At 38.8% G+C, this 14,434-nt stretch overlaps 1 protein-coding gene across 4 annotated transcripts in view; it reads left to right on the forward strand.

The window, feature by feature from the left end:
• The window catches only part of PAK3 (p21 (RAC1) activated kinase 3), a 385,169-nt gene that overhangs the window by 141,097 nt on the left and 229,638 nt on the right, over nt 1-14,434 (forward strand). The gene's annotated exons all lie outside the window — the stretch shown is intronic.

A 14,434-nucleotide genomic window follows, 5' to 3' on the forward strand; every position in this document is an offset into this window, starting at 1 on the left:
ATATCAGAGCAGGGAACACTGGGATCCCTGTCAGAAGTTGTTGAGCAGACATAGTATAATGGAAAGAGCACTGGACTGGGAGCCAGGAATCTTGTCTTCTTTTTTAAAATACTTCTTTCCAGTTTTAAGCAGGTATAATTAATAGATAGCATTGTCTAAGTTTAATATATACAACATGTTGACTAGATATATTTATATATTACAATATGAGGAATATTGTCTTCTAATTCTTCCTCTGTCATTGGCTAGCTGTGGAACCTTGAGCAGTTTTCTTTATCTTCTCTTTTCTAACTTTTCATTACTATAGGATGGAACAAACACATAATACATGTAATAAGGATGAAAAAAACTAAAAATTATACATTTATTCTGAGGAGTTTTAGTAAATATTATTTTTTGGGGGGTTAGGGGTCCTTCATTAAATGCATGAGCAAACTGAAGTCTGGGAGAGAATAAGTAACTTTTTTAAGATCAAACAGCTTGTAATTGGCAGAGCCTCTCTCCAAAGTCATTGTAAAAGGTGAATGAAACTAGCCCCAAATTTCAGGTCAGAGGTAACTAAATAAACATAGAGGTAAATAAACTCCTCAAAGCTAAATGTCTAGTCCATGAAAGAACCTGACCAAAGCCCATGCTTATTATCTGTATAGTTTTTTGCCATTCTTATCAGCTCATTGATTGCTAAGCAGCCATTCCTTGCACACATACTCAGGGCAGGGGGCTTGCTGAAGGAGGTGACACTGAACTAGACCAGAATCCAACTGAGACACCCAAAGGTACAAGACTAAGTCTGATTGTCAAAGGCAGTGTGCTGAGTGTCTGTTGAGTAAATAGTTAGGCCTGTGTCCCAAACCATCACTGCTTCCTTGTACAGGCCAAAAACAAATCATTATGCATTGAAGGGTCTAAACTTACAGGCTTAATCAAATTTCTTTACAGAAAGCTTGTCCACTTTCTACTAGCCATGTTTAAGAGTGTCAATAAGACTTTCTCTTGTCAGCATTGTCTTCCAATATTAAAAAAAACAACAACTGTTCATTTAATGGGCAAAATTTGTATCTGACTTTCTTCATGTTTATATATTTTATTACTAGGTGAGATTGAATTGGTTTCATATATATTTATTACCCATTTCGAGTTTCTTCTTAGAAATTATCTCTTTTGACTATTTAACCATTAGAATTTTAGTAATTTTCTTTACAAATGTGTAAATGTTTTTTTAAAATATTTATTTATTTTTAGAGAGAGGGAAAAAGAGAGGGAGAGAAACATCAATGTGTGGTTGCCTCTCATGCGACCCCCATTGGGACCTGGCCTGCAACCCAGGCATGTGCCCTACTGGAAATCTAACCAGTGACCCTTTGCTTCTCAGGCCAGCGCTTAATCCACTGAGTGACACCAGCCACGGGTACAAATGTGTAAATGCTTTGTATGTGAAAGCTATCAGCCCTCTGTCATATTTGTGGTGATTGATTTTTTTAAGCTTTCTGATTCCCTGCAAGTGTTTTAAAATTGAGAGTATCTCCATTTGGGGTTTGGGTTGGTATGAATGGCCTTTCACATCTTCCCACATCCCTTGTTTGTTCAGAAACTAGTCTTTCTTTCCTTGGTAGTTTCATTTTTACCTCTCAAGGGAAAGCATGTATTTCAGTTTGGGGCAGAAATAGAGTGAGTATTGTTTTTCTCCTAATCATAGAGACTCAGTATAACTCTGTCAAGAAACACATTCAGCCCATCAAGTAGCAGACAGACTGTATTCCTAGTACAGTGCATGGTACGTAATACGTTGTAAAATTAAAGCAATCATGAATCTTCCCCAAGAATCATGTTTTACCAGTTATAGCCCCATGTCTTATCATGTGAATTATGAGGCAAACTACCTTCTTTCTCTCAAATTCTTCTTTCCCAACATTAAAAAAATTATCTGTTTATGTCAGGAGCAGGATATCTATAGGTACTCATAGGTCTTTAACACTAATAATTTCCCTTTCAACTAGGGGTTTCCAAGGTACGCCAGGTTTCCTGTGAATATTGTGAAGAGGCCTTCAAAATAGTTATTAAAATCCCAGAATCTGGTGACAGAAAGATCTGAGTTCAAATCCAACTTCTACAACTTAACTATTTAGGTATTGGCAAATTATTTGACATCTCTATGCCTTCACTTTCATCTCTGTAAAATAAAGATGATAGTATTTCCTCTGTCACAGGGTAGAAGTTGCTCTGACAATTAAGTGAGAAAATGTATGCAGAGCATCAGAGGCAGAATATGTAAGCACTCACTCATTGAACGATAGCTATAATTATGTAATTATAACAATAATAATGTATGCATTGGGGGCAGGAGACAAGGATAGGGGTATTGTGAGGAACTGTATCATAAAAGACATTGATATTAATTCCAAATACATAGATTCAAGTTTAAACTCTATTACCAACTAACTCTTTGACTTTGGAGTTCCTTTACTTCTTTGGGTCTGGTACTTTGGGACTAAAATGCCCTGTTATTCTCTGCCCACCTAGGGTGGGGTACTAACCTATAATTGTTACAGCAATGGTACCAGCATCCTAATCTGCCTTGTGCTTAGGAAAAGGCCTTTGTGAGGTTAAATATGATGTGGCCTATGGGACTGCAGGAAGAGAACGTATTAAGACCAATGGTATACAAATTACAAAGAAATAAACAGGTTTCAGCCCAGTAAAAGGTCTTTTCATACTTTAGTGATATAGCACATGCAGTCAAAAGCCACATTGCCTGGGTCAGAATCCTAATTCTGATACTCACTTGCTGTCTGAGTATTTTAGTCTTCCCGATCCTCAGCTTCCTCACCTGAGGATAATAACAGTACCAACACAATAGGATTGTTGTAAAAATTAAATAGTTTACTATTTATGATTTGCTTAGATCAGTCTCTGTTATATATGAAGCACAAGATAAGTCCTTGTTAAATAACAAAATATATAAAACTGAGAGCTCACTAAGAATTGGAGGAAATGTTTTAATGAGCAGCAAGTTCCCTGTCACTTCCAGGATGTCAGTAGAGGCTGCTGGTATAAAATATATTTAATCACCAAGAGAGGCTTGGAAAAGATGGACTTTTTACAATCAGTTCCTGATCAGAAGTTCTATGACTTGCCTCTCAAGGTCACCCACCTAGTCAGTAGTAAGGGAGACTTATGATAAACCCAGTTTAAGCCAGACCTTAGAATTTTCTTTCCTCTATGTCACTTTTATTTAAGCTTGTATTTCCTTAAATAACATTCTTAAATTGATCCATAAAATTCAGTGTGGTATGAAGGGTTATGACTAACCACCCTTCCTACACTCACAAAACACCTGTTACTGCAAAAGCCAGTTTTACTTTCTGCCCCCTTGTTAGATCCTGGACAACTTTGATTGACAAAAGGCTTTTGGTGAAATTGTTTCATTAATGTGCTGGATGTTCCTTGCTGATTTATAATCTTCCCATTTGTAAGGTTCCTGTTGCTCTTTAATGAGAGGAATTAGCATATTATAAAACTGATGCCATCAACTTGTCTGTTTCATATCTGATCTAGCTTTACCTGTATCTGCTATTTGACTTTAGCCTCTCATTTGGGCAGACAATAACATCTATTCATCCACACTCCACCACCCGCTGCTCACTAAAGACCAGAAGAATATGCCTCCAAGTGAGGTTGCTCAGTGATGAACTGAGACAGAGAGAGTGCTGGTGTTACTCTAAGCTCAGTAGAGTGGGCTGGTGCTTAAATAGACCATGCAGACAAAGAGCAGTGGGAAAACTTGGGCAGAGATGATTTCTCACTTGGAGAACCAGGCTAGACTATAGCCCATACAGATGTAGCTTCTTGAATGATTAGAGATGTAGTGTTAGTGTACCCAGTCCTAACTGAGCTGACGTGTACACCAGGAAGGCAAGGCAAGGTGTGAGCACATAGGTGAATGAGTTCCCCTAAAGTAGCTAGGCCCATAGGGTACCCTGTAGCTAAGAAGGGGTCCTGTCAGGCACATAATCCTGGGGTCTGTGCTGAGGCACACCTGTTGTCCCTGAGACTCCAGTGGGACATCCTGAATGTTAGAGAAGGGCTGGGCCCCTGGAACTTCTTAACCATTCTGGAAAAAGTGGGTATAGCAAAAAATTAATCCACAATGCCATTAGAGTGGTGGGGTTTGGAGGTTTGCATGTACCAGAAGACTTAACCTAGGTCCACAGAGAATGCCATTCAGCGACTACAAATGGAAGCATGGCCTTGGAGTCAGAGAGACCTGGCTTTGTGTCTCTGCTTTGCCAAATTCCATTTGATTAATAACTTAATCCCTCCAAGACTCAATTTCTTCTTCTCTAAAATAGAGATGGTAATAAAAGTCCTTGATTTATTGGGTTGTTTGGGGAATTACATAGCTAGAATGTAGGTAAAGCTCTTAGCAATCTTCTTAGAAAAATATATGTGCCTAGTAAATGTATACTCTTATCATCATCATCATCCTATGGATCAATTACCTGAAGCAGATAAATAAAAGTATTTAACAAAATACATATACATTTTCATATACTTTTTAATGCCTGTTATATTTCACAATAAATCCATTATTAAAAAGAGAAAAGTGGTGTGACAGAGTGATTAAGAATGTACTACAAATCATGGTTCACATCCCCAGCTCTATGATCTACTCTTTATGAGTGTCAGGGTAAATCATTTAGCGACTTGAGGCACACAGGACCAATCTCAAAGGATATTGTGAGAATTAAGTGAGGAAACCCTCATAAAATGCTCAGTGTAGTGCCATGTACAGAATAAACTAAGATTTATTTCTGGTTAATATCATTATGGATGTTTTCCCCTCTGCAACTCTCAGCCCCTATTGTTTTCCATGTGTTTCTACCACCCTATTGTTTTAAATGGTACCATAGGGAAATCCAGAGTGTTAGTGGTGGTCTCCTGAGGAGGTGGATGGGATTGGCACTATCAGGCTCTAGGGAATAATCCCGTGATAGTGAAAACAGGTAAAACATTGATAGGAGCCCAGCATATGAATGAAAGGCACTATGGTTTTAAAAGGTAATTATTTTTGAGATACCATCTCATGCCTGTTAGAATGGCTAGCATCTATAAATCAACAAACAACAAATGCTGGCGAGGATGTGGAGAAAGTGGAATCCTTTTGCCCTGTTGGTGGGAGTATAGACTGGTGTAACCACTATGGAAAGCAGTATGGAGATACCTCAAAAAATTTAAAATGGAACTGCCTTTTGACCCAGTGATCCCACTTCTGGGAATATACCCAAAGGAACCCAAAAGACTAATTAGAAAAAACATAAGCACCCCTATGTTCATTGCAGCGTTATTTGCAATTGCCAAGATATGGAAGCAGCCCAAGTGTCCATCAATATTTGAGTGGATAAAACAACTATGGGACATTTATACAACGGAATACTACTCAGCCATAAAAAAGAAAAAAAGTTTTACCCTTTGCAACAGCATGGATGAACCTGGAGAACATTATGCTTAGTGAAATAAACTAGTCAGAGAAAGACAAATACAATATGATTTCACTCATATGTGCAATTTAATGAACAAGCTGTACTAACAAGGAAAACAGAGACAGACTCATAGAAAGCACGCTGACAGCTAAGTGGAGAGGGAGGTTGGGAGGTAGAGGGATTGAGCAAAAAGGAAAAGGACTCATGGACATGGACAATGGTGTGATGATGGCCAGGGGGAGGGGCACAAGGGGATTAAATTGGTAATGGAAAAAATACAATAAATATTAAATAAAAAATTAAAAAATAAAATAAAAGGTAATTGTTTTCCTGTGATCCCACAGCTGAGTGGGTTCCCCAGTGGACCTCGTACTATGATATAGCCCCTTCCAGCCTCCCACCTCACAGGTCAGAGCTACATGTACTGCTGCATTTGCCACTTTCTTCAAATATTTGCAAAAAGCTTCCCAGAGCAGTAAGCCTCACAACTGTAGAATGCTCCATGACAAAGATGAAGTGGTGGTTTCTATGGCAATGCTTTGGCATTTATTAGTGTGTGCGTAGGACTAAAGGAAGAGCTGGGATAGAGATAGACTTATGCTGGAAAGGGATGAGGAAGAGAGAGTGTGGGGGATAGAGAGGTGCTCTCACTTTGCCCTCTTCGGTGGTATTCTTTAGGGCCAGTCGTGGGGGACTATTTGAGGCACAATTTGCCCGGATGGCCTTATAGAGAGTGGAAGCTCCAGAACCACTTAACTCATCCAATACCCTGTCTTTGCAACAAAGTCAGCTTCCCCCAACACCCATTTTTCCTGCCACTCTTCTGCTGCCCAAAGCCTTTGCTGCTTATGTGTCTCTATATAGCTAGAGAATAAGCTCCTCCATGAAAGGGATGTAAAAAAGAATTTCAGGTTTTCCCACAGTACTTGGTATAGTACCCCACTCACAAATAGGAATTCATTTGACAATATGTGCAAAGAGCTCACCCAGTGCCTGGTATATAGTGAGTGTTGCCTAGATGTGTGGTGTTCCTAAAATAGCCCTCAAATACTTCCTGATGGATGCCCTGGAACTTCAGTCACCACTTCCACTCAACACATCTCAAAATGTGTAGGGCACCCCTGTGGCACTCATTTAGCCTTCGGCTGGGAGCCTTCATGAGCCATTAGGTTGGCAAAACTCAATGAGCGGCCATTGCTCTTATCTTCGCCTTCTGCTGATGCTCACTTAACACTCTATATCTCAGGATCAGCTATATAATTTGCAGAACCCAATAAAAGAGAAATGTGAGGTCTCTGGTTAAAAACAATAAGAATTTGAAGACAGAGCCTTAAACTACACATGGGGTTCTTCTGATTGTGGAGCCCTGGCAATTGTACAGTTTGCATACCCATGAAGCCAGCCCTGTTAGCCATTCCCATTACCTTGTGCTGCTCCCTGCTCCCTAAGTCCTTAGGACAAGAAACAGGGGAAATCCACATGTAGCAAATACATATCAAATGGTTCTAGATTAATATACTAAAAGCCAGTTCTATAAAAGTAACTCCTGTGGACAGCAAATCACTGAATGGCCAAGTGTCCAAACAACCAATTTGTCATATTTGTAGTAGTTTTTATTTCATCCTGTGTTTGCCCTTGCTCAGGCCCTGCCTGGGCTCCTGACTGTGCCTATGTCCATGTTCTCAGCTTCTTGCTGCCCAGGTCTCATCAAATTGGACTAAAAAGGAAAGATTACAACTATTTTATGTCCTTTTTGTCCCAATATTCTGATTTCCTTTGAATCAGTCATGGTTTTTTTTTGAGGCTCAGGTAAACAGCCACTGTATTACTCCATACCACACTCATAGGAAAACCAGGCAGTAGAAATCAGCGTTTGCAGATTAGAGTAGAAATCAGAGTTTCCTGCCAGATTTCTCACCTTCCCTTGGCTCTGGTTTTTTGTTTCTGTACCCATTGACTCACAAGAATTAAAAGCTGAAAGTGAGAGGATACTTCTGTGCTTACTGCTGTTAAGATTTCCCAATCATAAGAATGTCTTGAATTTTTCCAACATTGTCAACTTTTCCCTAGCACTTACATCTACATTATGCAATTTGATTATCTACCACCTTATGTTGTGATTTCTACTTGTCCTTCTTTTATTTTTGTCTCCTTTCTTGCCTTTTTTGTCATTGATTCATTTTTTATCATTTCATCTCTCCCATCTACAGTTTATGTTCATTTAGTTGTTACCTAAAAATTAAAGCATGGTGTATTTAACTTGTTATATAGTTTTTAATAATAATTTTACCTTGCTTATAAATAATATCAGGACCTTAGAATAGTTTAACTCCATCTCTTTAAACAAATAAGCATCATTTTATAGTTTGCCACCAATATGTTTAATATGTGAAGTGTTTGTGGGTCTGTTTCTATTGTTTGCCTTTTCTGCAGTTTCCTATACACAGTAACTTATTTTTGTGTGTGTGTTTGGTTATCAGTGAATGCTGGTTTTTGTACTTCAAAAATTATTTGTAAGAATAATATGAGGCCCAGGATAAAGTTATATTTCTTCAGAGAGAGAATTTGTGTTTGTTTTGGCTAAAATCCTGGGGCACTGCTGGTCTGGGACCATTGAAGACTTGAGTTTTCCTGGACGATATAAACTCAGGCTGCAAGCCTATAAGGCTCATGTGTAATTCATCCTTATCTTGTTTTTTCCTGTAAGTATATTCATTTGGAGCTGTGGATTTCTTTGGGGAGAGTTTCCTATGAGATTTCTCACCTTCTCTTGCCTCTGATTTTTGGTTTCCATTCCCTTTGACTGACAAAGCTTTCAACAGGAAAGTTAAAATTTGCTGGCATTGAAAATGGCCTTGGGCAAAAGAAGCTACCTCCATTCTCACTCAAATCTCTAGGTTCCCATTATCATTTCAGTTTTGGCCTATAATACTCACTACCTGGTTAATTCTTTATTGATTTCAGAAAGATTTTCAAAAAAACATACTTGCCCAGAGATTTTTGTTAGTTTCAACAATTGTAAGAAACAAAAGTATACTGCTTGTGATTCTGTCATCATGCTTAGCAATGGGCAGGTGGAGTGGGAAGCAAAAGTATGTATAGATAAAACTATATATAGATAAAGAAACTTGAACTTACTTGCCCAGAGCCATGCAGTGAATTAATAATGGGGCTTGAAGAAGAACCTGGGCTTCCGCCATGTGTCCCTTGCCCTATGTACTGTACCACCATCACATTACCAAACAATGGAGTGTTTTTTTTTAATATTTTTTTTAATCTTCAACTGAGGACACGTTTTATTGATATTAGAGAGAAAGGAAGGAAGAGAGAGATAGAGACAGAAACATCGATGTGAAAGAAAAAACCTATTGGTTGCCTCCTGCATGCACCTTGACTGGGGATCGAGCCTGCAGCATAGGTATGGTCCCTGATTGGAGGTCAAACACAACCCTTTGGTGTATGGGACGATGTTCTAACCAACTGAGCCACCTGGCCAGGGCCAAACAATGGAGTGTTATTCCAAAAGCACTACTCCTTCTCTTGCCAAATGCTGGAAGGATGGCCCTTAGTTGCAGTTGCTATCTATCTATTGTACCTTCCTTCAATGGCTATCAATAGCAACATTCCCCAAGAGCAAGATGTGCTTTCTTTTTTTGGTTTTTCACTACCATTCTTTGTATAGGAACCACTAGAAAAAGGGTTACAAAATTTTCCAAAGCAGTGGTGGCAAGGTTCCTGGCCCTTTCCTTTGGTTTTTGTTTCAATTACTCTGGTCACACCATGGATGTTACCTTAGAAATATGGAAATAAGTATGGCAGTGGAGTCTGATATCATTGGCAAATATGTGAGTACCACTTGGCTACTGTGGTGGCCTGACTGCTGCTGATGAACAAGGCTTCTTCTCCCCCCATTTACTATTACCTCTCACCCTGCAGTAGCAGTCCCTTAGGTGCAGTTCTGGAAAACCTATATTCTAGAGTTCTGGAGTGCTTTTACACATGTGTGTTAATTTTTCCATCTGCGTTGTCATCTGTGACTAACAGAATTTATCTTGGAATGTGTTTAAGCAGGTTAGTAGTAAAAACAACTCCAAGGAAATCTGCCCTTTTGGCATTTCTCACCTAAGCTGAGGCATTGAGATTGTGCTTTTTTTTTTTTAAGACATGGGGTGGAGGCTGGCATAGGAGACTCAGAAATGTCTGAGAGATAGAGGATTCAGGCTCTGACACATGACATGAAAACTTACAGTGGTCTACACAGCCTTTGCTAGGAAGGGCTAGTGGACAGATACCCCAGCCACAGACCTCCTCAGACCTTTCCACTTCCCCCCTCCTCAGTGAAATTGACTTCCATCTTAGAGTTTAGGCACTGTTAGTTCTTCTTGCCAAGGATCCTCAGCAGATGGTACATGTAAATCAGACACAAGTGTTTGGAAAGAGGCCAACAAGGGCAGGCATGGGGAAAATGTCCAAAACGTATATAAAGTTACCTTGAATGTCATCTTGAAAGTGTTAAGGTGGTTTGACACTAGTGAAATGCAGAACCACACTGCTAACACTTTCCAGTATGTTATGGGCAGGTAGTGACAGGTTGTGAGGATTATATTTTTATTTTCAAGTTATGTTTTATGACATTTGGAGCACAGTATTTCTGTTGATATTTGAATTGTAGATAGTTGAACATACAGATAACTTTTTTATTTATGTAAGAGACCACTAATCTTGCTATTCCTCTAAGTGTGATGTTATTGCATTCAATGGCTGATGTTTTCTCAAGAAAATGAGAAGGAAGATAATTGGAAAGTTGGATTCACTAAGTAGAGGTTGGATCCATTCTGTTAAGTCAAGACCACATGCCATGCCAGCCATCATGTGTAGTCACACACCTCCAGCTATATAGGCTCCATTGAGATTAGCAAGATTTATTTTTCCCTAGGATGTTATGGTCTCAAGATTCTAGGCAACTGACTCCATGACCAGTTTCACTCCATCCCACATGCTGTTTTTATGGGCCAGAGCTGAGTTAGGCTTTGGGGAGAGTGGGTGATTCTCAGTTACATTGGTAATGTTGGTCTGGGACTTCAGTGGACAAAAACTTTTCAACACTGGTCACCTGTATTTGACCCTGCTTCTGAGCTTTTGTTTCTGCCATTGCCATGCAACTAAGCTGAAGTAACTGAGCCTTCTCATTTATCGATCTAAATTTCATGTGGTAACCTTATCTCTTATTGTTACCAAGGGCCACCCTGGCTGATCTGATCAATTGGGGGCCAGAAAAGAGCCTTGACTGATGGTGGACAGAGACAGCTGTATGAGAGCTGAGACAGAGAAAGGCAAGAAGGGAACTATCATTTACTGAGTGCTTACTATTTGCTAGGTACCATTCTGGGTGCTTTATATGGATAAACTATTCATTCACTGTCAACAGAAGGAAGGGTCAAAATGGCTCAACCATAAAGAGTGGGAGGCTAAACTCTTTTCCCTGCAGTAGTTGAAGTGGTACAGTATACAGGAGGGATTACTCTGAGAAGAGTAAAAAACTTATGGTCAAACAAGTATGACTTAAAATGAACCACTTCATTTCACTGGGTTTCAGTTTATCCCTCTATAAAATGGCCACATAGTCTTTGCTCAGCTTACCATACATCATTGATAAGGACACAGTGATATAAATTAGGAGGCTTAGAAAGGTATAAAATATTCTATAATAGAATGTGAGGCAATATGGAGCCAGAGTACAGGTGGAGTAAGGGATTACAAATTTCAACACAGCAGCTTCCCACCTGTGTGACTTGGGCAAGCCATTTAACTTCTGTGTGCCTTAGTTTCCACATCTGTAACTGAGGATATGGATAATACTTGTTCACAGGGGTCTTGTAAGGAAAAAAATGAGATAATATTAATATATGAAAAACATTCAGAATGGTACTGGCACATAATAAGTACTGTGTAAGTACTACTTATTATTAAAAATATTAGATACAATGAATGTTCTATTTCCCTATCTTTCCCATATGTACTCTCCTGGTGTTAATAACCCTTAGTGCAACAGAATTTGAGTAATGCTGCAATTCTACATACTTTGAATATAGCTTTTGACATGCTAAGGCATAACACATAACTCTGCCCTAGAATACACATATACCTTGACCCCTGACCATATAAGGGGTGGGAGATCAATACTCCCTTGTGGATGAGAGACAAGCCTCCTTAAAACTGACAGCCTCTGAGATGAATGCTGTAAAGCAGGGGTTTCAAACTCATTTTCACCAGGGGCCACGTCAGCCTCACAGTTGCCTTCAAAGGGAAGAATGTAATTTTAGGACTGTATAAATGCAACTACTCCTTAACTAGGGGTATGGAGCTCAGTGCTGCTGGGTAGAAACAAGGTGCCAGGCCAGATAAAATAAAACAAGGTGGAGGGCCAGATTCAGCCCCTGGGCCTTGTGTTTGCCACCTGTGCTGTAAAGTATTCATTTATATAAATCAGGATGATTTTTAACTTTCAGAAACATATTTACTGCATTAAATGAGATATACCTGGGTATATAGGAATATTCAACACCATTTCATCACTCTAAAACAACTGTAATAGCATAAACAGTAAAAGTTTAACTTTCAAAAAATATAATCAATCAGTTAAAAAAAGAAAACATTTAGTGAACACCTATTTTGTGTCATTTGTGAGATACACACAGGACTAAGGTCTAAACCCTGACCTCAAAGAGTTGATGTTTTAGTGGAAGAGGTATGATACATACTCAAACTCCACACTTTGTAAGACAGGACAGTGTTAATTATCAGGCTAAAGGAGAACATATACATATCCTTTATAAACTGAAACTATAAAAACCTAATAGTTGTTTTTGTTTGGACCTTAAGAATTGTAAAGGACTCATGGACATGAACAACAGTGTTGTGACAGCAGGAGAGAAGGTATAAGGGGACTAAATGGAAAAAAATACAATAAAAATAAGTAAAAAATACCACAAAAAAGAATTGTAAATTGGTGTAGGCACTAAGGAAGGTATCATTTCTTGCTGGGGCATCAGGAAAGGCACTGGGACATAAGGCAGAACTTAGGGCAAAGGGCACCAGCAAAGCCCTGGAGATGAGAACATGCAGATTATGAAGGTACCAGTGAGTAGTTTGTGTTGGGTTTCAGATAAGATACACAGGGAAATTGCTGAGGGATAAAAAGGCTGGAAAGTTTGGTTGGTCCTGGGCTTAAATGCCAGTCTAGAAAGTTGAGTTTATGTAATAGGCAGTAGAGAACCATGGGAATTTTTGACTAGAGTAATTGCATTAGCAAAAATGCCCTTTTGGAACGCTCTCTGATAGCAGGATACAGTAAATGCCATCACCTCTGGCCATCTCAAAGACTTCTGTCTTGCAATGGTATTGATCTCTTCTGCATCATCAGTCTTTCTCCACAGCTATGTAATGGTAGCCTGCTGCTTTAAAAAAAATGAGCCCTGACCAGTGTGACTCAGTTGATTGTGTATCTTCCTGTAAAGCAAAAGGTCACCGGTTTCATTCCCTGTCAGCACATCATGCATGGGTTGTGAGTTTGGTCCCTCGTTGGGGCACATGCAGGACACAAATGATTGATATTCATTTCTCACATCAATGTTTCTCTCCCTCTCCTTCTCCCTCTGTTTCCCCCTTTCTAAATATAAATAAATAAAATATTTAAAAAATACTGAGAGCTCTACTGCTGAAAAATATTCAGTGTGTCATCACTTAAAAAAAGCAAAAACTGAAAAATGATAACTCCTTTTGACTCCATACTTCCAGAATCCTCACCATTTCTCTACTGCCCTAATAATGAAATTCCTAGGGGGGATAAGGTGTCTATACTCTTGTTTCTATGTCCTCACTTATGATTCTCTTCTCAACTTGTCAACTTGCTCTAGTCAGGCTTCTACCCCCAAGTTTGTTATGGTCAATATTTATGTCAGGGTCACCAATGACCTCCACAGAATCACATTCAAAGATCATTTCTCCATCTTGTTTCTGCAACACTCTTTTTTCTTGATTTTTTACACCTCTCTAGTTTTCCTCATATCTCTCTAACCATTCTGCTTCAGTCTCCCTTGCTAACTATTTCTTCTCTACCTTATTTCTAACTGTTGGGACACACGGTAGCTCAGTTCTTGGGCCTCTCTATCAATACTTTATCTTAAAATAATTTTATACAGTTGTGTTTTTAGTTTAAAACATTGTCTATATACTGATGGTACTCACATTTATATCTTCAGCTCATAGTTCTTCATTGATTTTTAGATTCATATATCCTACTATCAACTTAAGTATCTACTTAGAGGCTTAATAGCATCTCAAACTCTTCTCATGGCTTCCAAAATCCTCTTGATCCATGCACCTCCCACTCCACTACCAAATTGTTCCTACCTCTAACTTCCCCATCCAAGTAAATGGTACTATTTTCCCAAGACCAAAACTTAAGCCTCATTCTTGATCTTACATTATCTTACTCAATATGTTATGTTCTTCTATTTATCAATAAATCCTATTGTCTTTACCTCCAAAACATTTTTAAAAGAATATATCCATTCTACCACAACTGCTCTCATCTTGGTCTAAGTCATCTCCTGCCTAGACTACTACAATAGTCTCCTCATTGGTCTTCCCACTTCTATTTTTGCACACACACACACATGTATGTGTGTACATACATATATATGCATACACACATGTATTTATATATACATCTACACATATGCTATATGCACATATATGTATATGCATGCACACACATATGTGTATGTATATGTGTGTGTATATTGTAATTAATTCTCCACAGAGCCTCCAAAATGAACTTTTCAGACTGTAGGTTAGATCATGCCACTCATCTGCTGGAAACCATCCAAAAACTTCCCATTGTAATTACTGAAAAAAATCCAACCCCCTTCCTATGGCCTATAAGGATCCTA

This window comes from Desmodus rotundus, chromosome X (assembly GCF_022682495.2).
Source record: "Desmodus rotundus isolate HL8 chromosome X, HLdesRot8A.1, whole genome shotgun sequence".
NCBI classification, from domain to species: domain Eukaryota; kingdom Metazoa; phylum Chordata; class Mammalia; order Chiroptera; family Phyllostomidae; genus Desmodus; species Desmodus rotundus.